This window comes from Callionymus lyra, chromosome 6 (genome assembly GCF_982586985.1).
Source record: "Callionymus lyra chromosome 6, fCalLyr1.hap1.1, whole genome shotgun sequence".
In the NCBI taxonomy this organism is placed as follows: domain Eukaryota; kingdom Metazoa; phylum Chordata; class Actinopteri; order Syngnathiformes; family Callionymidae; genus Callionymus; species Callionymus lyra.
Window position 1 is genome coordinate 7,046,203 of NC_141823.1, and position 12,464 is coordinate 7,058,666.

The 12,464-nt window shown below is 37.0% G+C and overlaps 1 protein-coding gene across 2 annotated transcripts in view; it reads right to left on the bottom strand.

The window, feature by feature from the left end:
• The window catches only part of sema4bb (sema domain, immunoglobulin domain (Ig), transmembrane domain (TM) and short cytoplasmic domain, (semaphorin) 4Bb), a 76,627-nt gene extending 64,374 nt beyond the window's left edge, over positions 1–12,253 (bottom strand). The window contains exon 1 of one of the 2 annotated variants that reach the window (XM_087793347.1): positions 12,118–12,253. The gene's annotated coding sequence lies outside the window, so the exon portion shown is untranslated. Of the gene's footprint in view, positions 1–1,622; positions 1,757–12,117 lie in introns of those variants that run through there. The other variant, XM_087793345.1, reaches the window with a different exon arrangement.
• Positions 12,254–12,464: the final 211 nt, after the last annotated feature.

A 12,464-nucleotide genomic window follows, 5' to 3' on the forward strand; every position in this document is an offset into this window, starting at 1 on the left:
AAATGCACCTAGCTTCAGTGATGAATTCACTGAGAAGGAGTGAGAAATGGAGAGCAGTGTTGGGAGCTTAGAAAGTGGATTTCTATACGTTAACATTTTTGTGGGCTCGGTGTCAAGGCCAGTTTTATAAGGTTCTGGATGGATTTATTTCAAGTTGATTCAGATTCTGCTCTTGAATAAACACAATGGCTTAACTGTATCACAATGTACTTCGTTTTAATCACCAGTTCTACTTCACGCATGCTCTGCCCTCTACTAGCTGTCACTATAGGTTACCTCCCAAAGAAACCCGTAACAACTGCATGCTGAGGGCAGATGATACATTTGTAGAACCCTGGTTACAACTGTAACTGGGGTGTTTCTGGGCACACAAAACCTAAAAAACAAACACATTGAGCCTGATGTTGATGTGGTACTTTTATGTACATGGAGAAATCATCAAAGTCTAACTTTGACTGAAAACAAAACACATGCACGCAAACAAAATATTATATTGTGGCCCGTTTCCTTAAGCAGTCGACTTTACTGAACATACCAAGCTTTACTCAAATTATACATTTTAAATTTGCCTTATCATTTTCTGATTTGTGTCTTTATAGAGTTGCTACCAAATTAGAGTGTACAATCTTGTTTTAACACCCTTTTTTTTTTTTAAAGTGGCAAGTTTAGCCTTCAGTTTAAAACTACATTTTTTTATTAAGTAGTACTACACGTTCAAGCTTATAGGTCAATATCAAACTACCAAATAGAGCAAATTAATGAACATTTGGTCTAAAAAAAAAGTACAGTTTGAAGGATGTTAAAGGTAAATTCAATGTGGTACTTCTATGTACATGGAGATATCGTACATGTGTTCAATTCTATTGACAATGAGATGTTAATTTTTTTTATTAACTAGTACGATAGTTTACCTTTTATTTTTTAACTCACAATATCGAGTTGATAATCTTGGTGTTGATCATGTAGTTTTTACTTTCAAAGAGTTGAAAAATTCATTAAATATCACTGGAAAAGATCAGAAGCACCGACTCTTAACACATTCTAGCCAAAGTAAAAAAAAATAAAACCAGGACCATATGAATGTTTTCACATCAATAAAAAGGTTAAAAACAAACCAAAGTTATGAGCAATAATGAGGATATTACACTTTCATCCATCTTCCTAAACCCAGCGAGCGCTCAGAGGTCTCACACATGCTGACCAGTCCTCTGAAGCTGCTGTAGTGGGCAGAGCTCTGGGTGGAGTCTCTCTGTTTGTTTAGAGTGTTTGACTGAGATGCGTGGGAGGAGGAGAAGCATGTGTTTGGAGAAGAGAGGAGAGGAAAGAAAAGCCTTGTTTACAGTAGCAGAGCCAGAGCAGGGTGTTATTGATAAGATCCCGGAGCATCTTCAAGGACTTCAGGAGACAGTTTGAACTGAAACTTATCTGTTATTGATGTCTGTGCGGAGACACGTTGGACCGCATCTCAGATAAGAACCTGCAGCAACACTTTTGGTTTAAAATGAACCAACATCTCGTCCTCTCTGGACTCCAAAGATCTTGTTTGAATAATAACGCTCGTGTGGAGCAAACGAGTTTTGACAAAACAAAAAGTTTCACTTTCTTAAATAAAAGAGACTCACGTCGCTGTTGTAGTTTCTTCGTCTCGATGGATCCTCATGTCCGAGGAGAACAAAATCCTCTTCACGGTGCAACAAAAACACTCCTTCAGCGTCCACCAGACGAGCTGCGACAGCAGAAGTTTGGACTAAAAACCCGTGCGGGTCTCGATAGATCCTCCTCAGTCAGAGTCCACCGGCGTGTGTGAGGCGAGCCTCCGAGTCTGCGGCTCTGCTGGTGAAGCTCCGCCCACAACATGTAGCTCCGCCCACAACATGCGGCTCTGCTGGTGTAGCTCCGCCCACAACACACGCCCGCACGATGCAGCGACTGATGGAGGACGATAAATGACTTATGTATGAATACATGTATAAAGAAATGTATAAAGAAATGTATTAATAAATGTATTAATAAATGTATAAATAAATGTATACATAAATGTATACATAAACGTATTCATAAATATATTAATAAATGAATTAATAAATGTATAAATAAATGTATACATAAATGTATACATAAACGTATTAATAAATGTATTAATACGTAACAAAATGTATAAATAAAAGTCAAAATGTATAAATTACAAAATGTGTATTTATACTTAAAATCGCTCCATTCTTTGACAAAAAAAATAAATTAGAAGTAATTTATTTATTTTGAAATTTTGACATATGTATATTTATCCAAACTAAATTTCTTTACACATTTATACATTTTGTTACGTATTTAAACCATTTTTACGTATTTACATTTATACATTTATTTATACATAAGTCATTTGTGGTCCTTCATATTATTAATCCAGGTTTATTTACACGAACAGAGATTCAGTCTTTACAAAGCGGGAATATTACAACGAACTTAAATACTTTTATTTTTAATATATAAATGTGAATAAATACACTTCTATCGTATTGTATTTATTCATATTTATATATTTTAAAATATATTAAAATATATATTTTTGAATTATGCCTAGTAAATATATCACTTAAGTTAGATTTCTGTCCATTTTAAATGCTATTTATTGGTTGTCAATGATTAGCATACTAGCTAACTGGGGAGCTAGCAGGGTAACTAGTTGACAACTATATTGATTTTATTTATCATTTATAAAGTTATATTTTTAATTAATTATTGTGTCAAATTAATTTCTTCAGTTAAAATTACGTACATTTTTAATGTGATTTAATGGTTGTGATCATATAGGAGGCTAGCTAACTGGGAAGGTAACATGGTAACTAGCTAGTCACTACTATATATATATATATGTATATATATATATATAACCAATATGTCCAATAAAATGAAAATATCATGATATTTAAAGGGAAGAAAATAACATAACATATAGAAAAGTGGTATTAATGTTAATATGTAGTTAAAGTACGTGTTTACTGGTCTAAGTTAACAGTTTCCTGTATAGAAAATCGACCTAAAAAGTCTTCAAATATTTGAGCGTCCTCTCTTCTCCGCGGAGCTGCTTTCACGACACTTGATATTTATAGACGAGCGTTGTTTGGCATCATCTTTCACAGCATTATTTTTAACTTTTCCTCCTCATTCATGGTGTCAGCGAGCCTCCCTCTATCTTCCCAGAGCGCCCCGGCTGTCGTCAAACAACGCCCGACATCTGAAGGGCTTCGCCACAAAGAGAATTACAGGGGATTATGGGTAAAGGCAAACGTCTCGACAGTAACCACGCTCACCCATTCATGTAATCTCATTCCGCCCATGAAGAAGTAGCAGACGACTCATTCATTTTTTTTAAAGACTCTACAATGAGGATCATCCTCTAGTCACACCTTCTTCTTCACCACATCCATCCATCTGTATGGTTGTCTACGTCTTCTTCACCTTTTTGGTACAACAAGTATCTGAACCATTTGTCCTCCCAATTTAGTCTCCAAATACTCTCCATGTGTTCTCTGGTATGATCAGTTTGAGATCTTTGCTTTGATTCATTTTTTCTTCTTTTTGTGAGTATATAGAGTAAGAAAATATACTTACATTAATGTCTTTCTTTTTTTGACACATCATAAATGGAAACAAAATGGCTGCCTGTGATTTAGCCGTACAACCTCCAAGTTTGAAATGGCTGCCAAACTTGACAAAACTGAGTTGGAATATTCAGGCTGTGGTGCAAATATACAGACATTTTTAAACCTTTTTTCCACTATAAAGGTCATTCTACAAAATGTAATTTCAACTTTTACATATATATATATTTTAAAACATCATAAAAGTATTTTTTAAGACTCTCTAGTAAGTAAGTTTTGCTCCAATCTTAGGTAATTCTACAAAAATAATTTCCAATTGTACATGTATTGTTTTAAAAATATCTCGAAAAGCACATTCTTTAAGACTTTTGATTCAAGTTGTGTTCCAATCTTGAATACATTCTACAAAATATAGTTTGAACATTAACATGTATTTAAAAAAAAATCAAATTTAAAAGTACATTTTTTAAGACTCTGTAACACGTTTTGCTCCAATCTTAGGTAATTCTTTAAAATATAATTTTTTAATTTTACAAGATCTCAAGTATCTCGAAAATTACATTTCATTCATTTAAAACTATAATAATATGCATATTGTTCGATTAAGATTCTAAAATTATATATATATATATATATATATATATACATCAAGATACATTAGCAATGCTATTGACATACCAAGCTAGCAATTTGTTGTTGTACATTTTTTGAACACTGTTCTATAAAGTGCTATAAGGTGGTATATTTAAGATAAATGGATCATATCAAACTACCAGAAGGAGAAATGAAGGAGAATTTGGTCTGAAAATGGTAGTTAAAAAAAAAAAGTTAGATGTGTATTCGATGTTGGACTTTGTTGTACATGGAGAAATTGTCCATGTTCAGATTTGTATCCACAATAAAAATTTAAACATGAATTTTGTTAAATATACACTTTCAAATACACATTTTGTACTTTAGGAATAGACACAAAGGGCACAGAAACAGATCCCAGATGCATCGTGAAGAGGGTGATGGAAAGAAGCATCTTCCTCTAATGGACAGATGTCAGATCACTTCTTTATCTCATAATCCCTCACATAGAGTCAAGGATTACTTCCCCAAAAAGATTACAATCTTGCAGACTCTTGCCAAATGATGTTGTGCAGCAACATGAGGTGGTTTTGAACCTTCTAGATATTCTCCATTAATGAGTCTCAAGATAAGGAAAATATTGAGCCGGGATTTGAGCGACCTCCCGCTGACGAGCACGTCTGCAGTGTTTCACACTTGCTGGAATTAATTTTCTGACACTGAGAAACATAAAACTATTAATCACTTGAGGGATTTTTACAAAAGCTCACTTGACCACGTCGCCCTTAATCTGCCGCCGCCCTCCAATAATATCCTCGCCGACTCACCAGGAAGCGCACAGACGCCATTCATATCGGGGTCGGACCCCCGGCGAGCTTTTATCAGGGTTAAGTACACGACAGACTCTTTGAGCGACACAGAACCGCAGATTTAGTGATACCAGGATTTACCCAGTTTGAGATCCTGTGAAGTGTAAATAACGCTTTTTGTTGTCCTTGAAGTTGAAGATCCTTACGTGACGTTTCTACATTTCCAGAAGAGCTTACATAAATGTATCGTTCTTTTATCAAATGTCCTTTTCCGAAGGACTCAAAGGGGACAAAGAGTAAGTAAGTAAGTAAATAAGTCATATTTATAAAGCGTTTTTCTAGACCAGGGTCACGAAGCGCTAAAACAATCAAAACAATACTCAATAAAATATATACTTTAAAAGATCAGGACACATAAGACAAACACAGGAGTCTGGAGAATCAAGGAAAAGCCTGAACAAATAAAAGTGTCTTCAGATGTTTCTTGAAGGAGTCAGTAGATCATCAAACACAGAGGAAGATCGTTCCAAAGATTAGGAGCAACAGTCTGGAAGGATTTCTCTCCTCTGGTCCTGAAGCGTGTTCAGGAACCATCAGTAGATTCTGATCCACAGACCTCAGAGCCCGAGCTGGGGTGTAAGTCTGGATCAGATCACTGATGGAAGGTCTGACCATGAATAGATCTGAAAGTAAGAACCAGAATTTTAAAGTTGATCCTGAAAGAAACTGGCAGCCAGTGAAAAGTTTTAAGGATCGGAGAAATGTGAGTTCTTCTACTAGAGCGGCTCAGAATTCTCGCTGCACAGTTTCGTATCAACTGCAGGCGAGACAAATCCTTCTTGTTTAGACACCAAAATAAACTGTTACAATAGTCCAGACGAGAAGACCCAAACACATGGATTATAAGCTCCAGATCATGGTTTATTATGAAGATCTACAACCTGATCAACAGCAAGTGAACCAGCATCACCGTCTGTGAAGAAACCTTCAGAAACACTGGAGGAACTAAGCCTGTACTCAGTGACCCTCATTTGAAACGTATCCATTGATTTTCTCCACTAACCAGAAAAGGCTCCACAATCTCCAATCGATCCAAACATCTAACAGATATTTCAGGGAGAATCTTTAAGGAGTAATACGGGCGTATACAGGAATCTGGACAATTCGACATGGTTGGTACCATTATGGTAGCAGCACTAGCTTTAGCAACCAGTGATGCAGATTCAGGTACTTTCAGAAAATGTATTTATTAAATGTATTTGTTTGAAAACTGCTTCAAGTATTTGGAAAAAAGTTTCCATGTCCAGGAGTTTCCCAGAACATCTAACCAGGCACAGAGGAGGAGCAGCGGTTCCACTCTGAGTCTCTTTCGCATAACTGAGCTTAATTCTTGTGTTATCTCTGGGTCAAGGTGACCCGGAGGCCCGAAAACAAATGTGTTTGTGGTATCCATCACTATGACCCAGAGATAACACAAGGGATACCACAAACACATTTTTTCTCATGCCTCTGGGTCACCATGACCCAGAGATAACACAAGGGATACTACAAACACATTTGTTTTCGAGTCACCTTGAGACAACAGGGTTAACATCGTATCGCTCAAGGCAAAAACAAACTTGTATCTTTTGGTCACAAAACGAGTCTCAAGATCACAGTTGAGAGAAGAAAAAAATCATCAACCAATAAACAAAGAGCTTTGTCCTTTGGCTCAGCTCTTTTTTATTTCACTGTCTTTCTTAGCTAGTTGTATCCCACTCGAATTTGTTCATATTGTTCCTTGTACAGTTATCAACGTTAACTGAACATTTAATTCTCGAAACCTTTCACATTATTTTGATGAGCGATAATCACGACCTCCTTGGCAGATGTATTAAGACCTGTGATCCATAAATCAATACTGCTATCATAGAGCCGATCAGAAGCCGGCGTGTGGTCGAACAACTTCTCAAATCCGGGTCAAACTACGTCCTTAAAACTTGTGTGAGCAGCGACTGAGAAGAATCTTATCTTCCAGGATCATCTCCTGCAGTGTGTGACCAGCAGCGGCGCCAATAAAGTGTAAAGTTGCAGGAAAAGTCAACACAAACAAGAATGTGGAATAATGACTGTGGCGAGATAACAAACCGTGGACCGCATGGCGGCGTGAAAAAAGATAATTTAGCTTAGACTTCTAATCTTCTGTGACACGAGAAGATATGTTGAGGGGGAAGAATTGTGAAGGACAAGATGATGCTCCTTAATGTGGTTTTTGCTCGTCTTCCAGACTGTCTACCTCAGACTTCCTTTGTGTGTCTGGGCCCTGATGGGATCTGGGATCCGGGCGAGCGAGGATGCTGCAGTGGGAGGTTGGAGGTGAAGGTCCTGCACAGCTGCAGACTGTGGATGGGGGGAGGAGAAGAAAAGGGAGGAAACCCTGGAGGCGCTGCCCATGAAATAATGAGCTCCTGAATTTTGATGATTTTCTTCACGAGACACAGTCAGATGCTCGACTGCATCCTCAGACAATATGAACTCTGGTTGACTCTCAGGTGACGTTGGACTCAATCTGAGCGTTAGCTTGTCCGCTAGCTCGGTTAGCTGTACTTGTACTTGTTGAATATGTGAGTCTTTAGAGGATTAATGTGAAGTCTTTTGTGTACATTATTGTTCTGGTCAGTTTCTACCAACACAACCTATATTACGGTGAGAATATTGATACAATGATATTCTATGTCAATATTCAACAGCACTGTAATATAAAATATAATTCCTTTTTTTAAATTGGCTTTCAATTCATATTTTATTGATTTATCTGAGTTCTATTATGGTTTATATTTCAAATAATTGTGTATAAAAAAAATAATAATTTGATTCACAATAAACACAGGATTTGTTCATGTTTGTGTTGCAAATAAACTTCCGGCCACTAGATGGCAGAAGTAATTACGTCCTCCGCAAAAATCTTTGATAGTGCAACGATGACTAAGGACCAGAGGATACAGTGACTCCATATATACTCCATATTTTGGTTTTAAAAACAAATGAAAGCAGTTACGACTTTATGACATCAAGAGTCATGTGGTCTGTAAATTCTACAACACCAGAGTCAAGTACTTGACAATACTACAAATATATCCTTGTTACAGTATCACTATATATCGTATCGTTGACCCTGTATCGGGATCTGTATCGTATAACCAGATTCTTGCAGATACACACCCCTACTTACCACCAAATCATTTTTAATTTCAATTAATTTCATAATTTCACAAAACAACCTTTTGATCGAATCAATGCATTGACTTCCATGACTCATGACGTTAGCTTAAAGCTAAGCTAACGTAGCATGTCAGCAACAGTGACAACAATGTGTAGTTTCTTCTACAAAGACAACAACAATAATGTAAAAACCTTGAAACCTAAGAAAAAGCTGTTGAGAATAAAAGCCTGAAGAATAATACTTTCATCATAACCACATAGTTGAAGATGAACGGAAAGATGAAGTACAGCAGGAAGCTAACCATGCTAACTTGAGATGCTTCTCTTCGTCAAGATAAATCTTCCATAAGTGACACTTATATTGCTATTGGTCCCTTTTTCCATTTTGTGAATTATAGTTAAGCCTCTTTATCATCATCATTCACATTATAAGTGTCTCTTGTCTAAGATTATATTATAAGTTATATTATCTATTCAACTTAAATGCCAGAAAGTAGTATATAAGAAATATCCTAGCGTTTGCTGATAAGGTAGTAATAAAAAGTAATAGCAAAATATGTTATAAAAATAGTTCTTGATGAAATGAGTAACTCTAGACTTAAGTGTTTTAAATATAGTGTAAAATATTGTTAGTAAAATCTACTTTTAAGAGCTTTTACACTTGTTTTTTTCAAGTAATCTAGTCATTTAATATGTATTTATACTTGTTCAGTGATTTATTATCCAAGTATTTATTGTCTTCTCACGATTGACTTTTGACTCTTCAGGTCAAGAGTCCAAGTGACCCGTGGAGAGTTTTGTAAAGTCTTCCTGGTGTTAAAGTCCAGAGAGTCAAAAACAGGAGCTGCTGAACATTCCATGGAATTCTGTGGAGGTTCGTGGAATGTGTAGGAAAACATCTGAGTGAAAACAGTGAACTTCCATCAGCTGCTCGGACTCAGAGGCTGGACAGGAATAACAGAAGAAAATATTGATAATCAATTTGATTACGTGACTACATTAATCTATTGATCAATATGTTTATATGTTTTTCATGATTTATTGTTGTCACATTTATTAATTTATTTAGAAAATAACAACATTTTCCTCTATATTTTGGTTTCCAGATTTACTTCCTGCCTTTTTATTATTAGTGAAAAAATAATATGAAATCTTTCCTAATTTTTTTTTTAAAGGCTTAATATATGTCTGTATATATATATTTTGAAAATAATGTTAAAAAACAAAACAATATCATAATAAAATAAGATGGAAATATTTAGTAATAGGATTGCAAAAAGTATAAAGATGTGAAATATTAGTGAAAATGTCCTATTACCTTTTCACAAAAAATATATAACAATATATATAAATAATTATAATGTTAATGTTAATTTTTATTTCTTTAGTTTAAAAAAAAATAGGACATTTCCACCAATATTTCACATCTTTATACTTTTTTTTCATAACAATAAGACATATTTATATACAAACAAGTCAACAATGACACCTTTTTTCGTTTTTACAAATTGTCAAATTATTTAACAACTTTAAAAGTCATATTTTGAAACAGTATTTGTGTGTTTAAGAAGAAATAAATGTGGATTCAATTTAAGAAGGATGAGTTTTTAAGTTTTCACTGTTCCTTTCTAACATCAATATTTCCACCAACTCTCACTGTAGAAAAGCTTCAAAGTTGGAAATGTATTTGTCTTCTTTTCTTTGGTCGACTCATGCTTCCTGGTTTCATAAACCTTGTTGAGAAGGTTCCGTGAGCTGCATCCGAGTCGACTGTCATAATATTTGTCGACTCTCTGCGGGAACAAAAGTGTGTTTGCAGGACGGAAGCGACTTCTTTTTTCGTCATCTGTTTTATTTTTGGACACACTTGTGGTGCCTTTGCTCCGAGACACGGATAAAAGTACTTTAAAAATCATCTTAAGAGCCAATAAAGTCGAGGCGACGCGGCGAAAACGTCCCATACGAGCTTATCTCTGCAACAACAGATGCCAAAACAATCCCTGAACTCGACTGTCTTTGTATTATTCATCCACGCGTCTTATCGCGTCAACAGACGGTTTTCATGCTCTGCCAGAATAACTTCATTTATCGCTTCATCTCAAGACGATCGTTCCCCAGACACGTCGGTCAACTCTGACAGAGGAATGTCAAGTCACTCTCTCGCACTTCAGGCAATCTCTCCAGCTGGGTCTGACCCAGGGACTCCCCCCGAGAACACCTCACTCCAGCTGTCTTCTGCTCTCCTGCATGACTTATCTACTCTCTCTCTATAGAAAATAGCACAGTAATGCACAACATGATAAGGCGGGAAAAAGATGTAATTGGCCCGGTTGTCATGGCAACAAATGACGAGGATAACGAGCTGATGAACGAGGGTTTGTTTTTCGGCTAATTAAGGAACAGCGTGATGGTTCTGAGCCGCGGAGGCTGCAGGGTTGAGGTTCAGCCTCATGGAGAGGCAGATTTAAAGAAGGAAGTGATGACAAGTGGAACGACAACTTCAGTGTCTCTGCCACGGAGGTTTTTTGTGTTTGTTTCGTTTTTTGAATTGCTCTCTTCAATTAATGACCTTGGCAGAGGTATGCCTTACTCTATTTTCCTTTATCTGATTATTATTATTATTATTTGATTAAATGACACCTTTAAATGACATTTTTGTAATTTATGGTAAAAACAAAAGAGCTGTATTTTACAGTAAAGTTAGTGAAAATGTCATATTATTTTTTCACTAACAATATATAACAATACCAATAAATATATATATAAATATACTGTATATATATTAAATAATCATTAAAATGTTATTGTTGTATATTGTTAGGGGAAAAAAAATATATGACATTTCCTCCAATATTTCACATCTTTATACTTTTTTTTCATAATAATAAGACATATTTATATACATATGTGTAAAAATATTCTTTATTGAAGATCTTTACTGTAAAAAATAAATAATTTACCTGTAGATTAACCTGTATGATCAACTGGACCAGCAATTTGTTTAGGTAGAATAATACATTTTGACCATAATTTATGTTACTTTAAGCAATTTTCTAATTCATTTATACATTTTTTACTCTCACAGAGAGATTATATGTTTTTGAAACATAATGAAACATTAAAAATTAAAGTTACTTGCTGGTTCTTACTCCACAGTAATTCAATGTATTTAAGAAGGTTAAATACTATTTTATATTTTTACTGTTTGTTCACAATTTTTCACCATCTTTTCATCACCCTTTTCGTGTAGCCGTCCACGGGTGAGGGCGAGGGGACACCCTGGACAGACCACAGAAAGAACCAATCTTTAGACAGACAACCACTCACAGGATCATCAATGAACTCCGGGAACGAAACCACAGTGTTTTTTTTTTGTTTACCCTCTCAGTGCGACAACTGTACACAAACCTCTGCATGAATAAGTGATGACATTTTTTAACGTGTTCAATATTTCACCAACACAAGCCAGAAGGAACTCGCCTGCACAACACACACACTCGACGGTCAGAGAGAGTTGAGTCCGGACTGGAGTGAGCAGCTGCAGCACAACCACCGTCCCTCATTAGACTCGGTGTCGTCCAGCCTGAAGGTAGAGATGATCGCAGGGGGAGTCCAGATGTCACACACACACACACACACAGACACACACATGCACACACACACACCGTCACAGCGGGAGCATCGACATGTCAGGGGAGGGTTTTGTGTCGCCGGTGGATCCTCATTGTCCAGCTGGCAGGACTCGAGGGGGAACTTGCCCCGATTCGTCCTCTTCATTCACACCTATTGAGGGACCTGTCGGCTCCATCGCCATGGCAGCGGCAGCATGACAAGTTGATGGGGGGGGGGGGGGTGAGGGTGGGGAGGGGGTGCAGCATCAGCAGCGTGATGACCCCCCAACATGTGAGTCCAGTATAAAGAAGAGGACTCACCTCTGGAGGAGTCTGCAGTCAGGTGGGGTGATCGGGGGGCTGCGGCGGCGGCGAAGGAATCCCCCTGGTAGTAGATGTGTAAGCGCGTGTGTGTGTGTGAGGCGTGTGTGTGTGTGAGGTGTGTGTGTGTGTGTGTGTGTGTGTGAAGTCGTAGCTGATCCAGCAGATGCAGACGAGAGCCACCAATGGAAGGAGGCGAGAGGAGGGGTCTGTTGGCATTACATCATGGACTGAGGTTTGCAGGGGCTGGGCTGAGGGGGTGGGGAAGGTGTGTGTGTCCTTGTGTGTGAGTGTGTGTGTGGGTGTGTGTGTGTGTGTTGCTGCAGCAGAGGAGTGTCGTCGTTGCT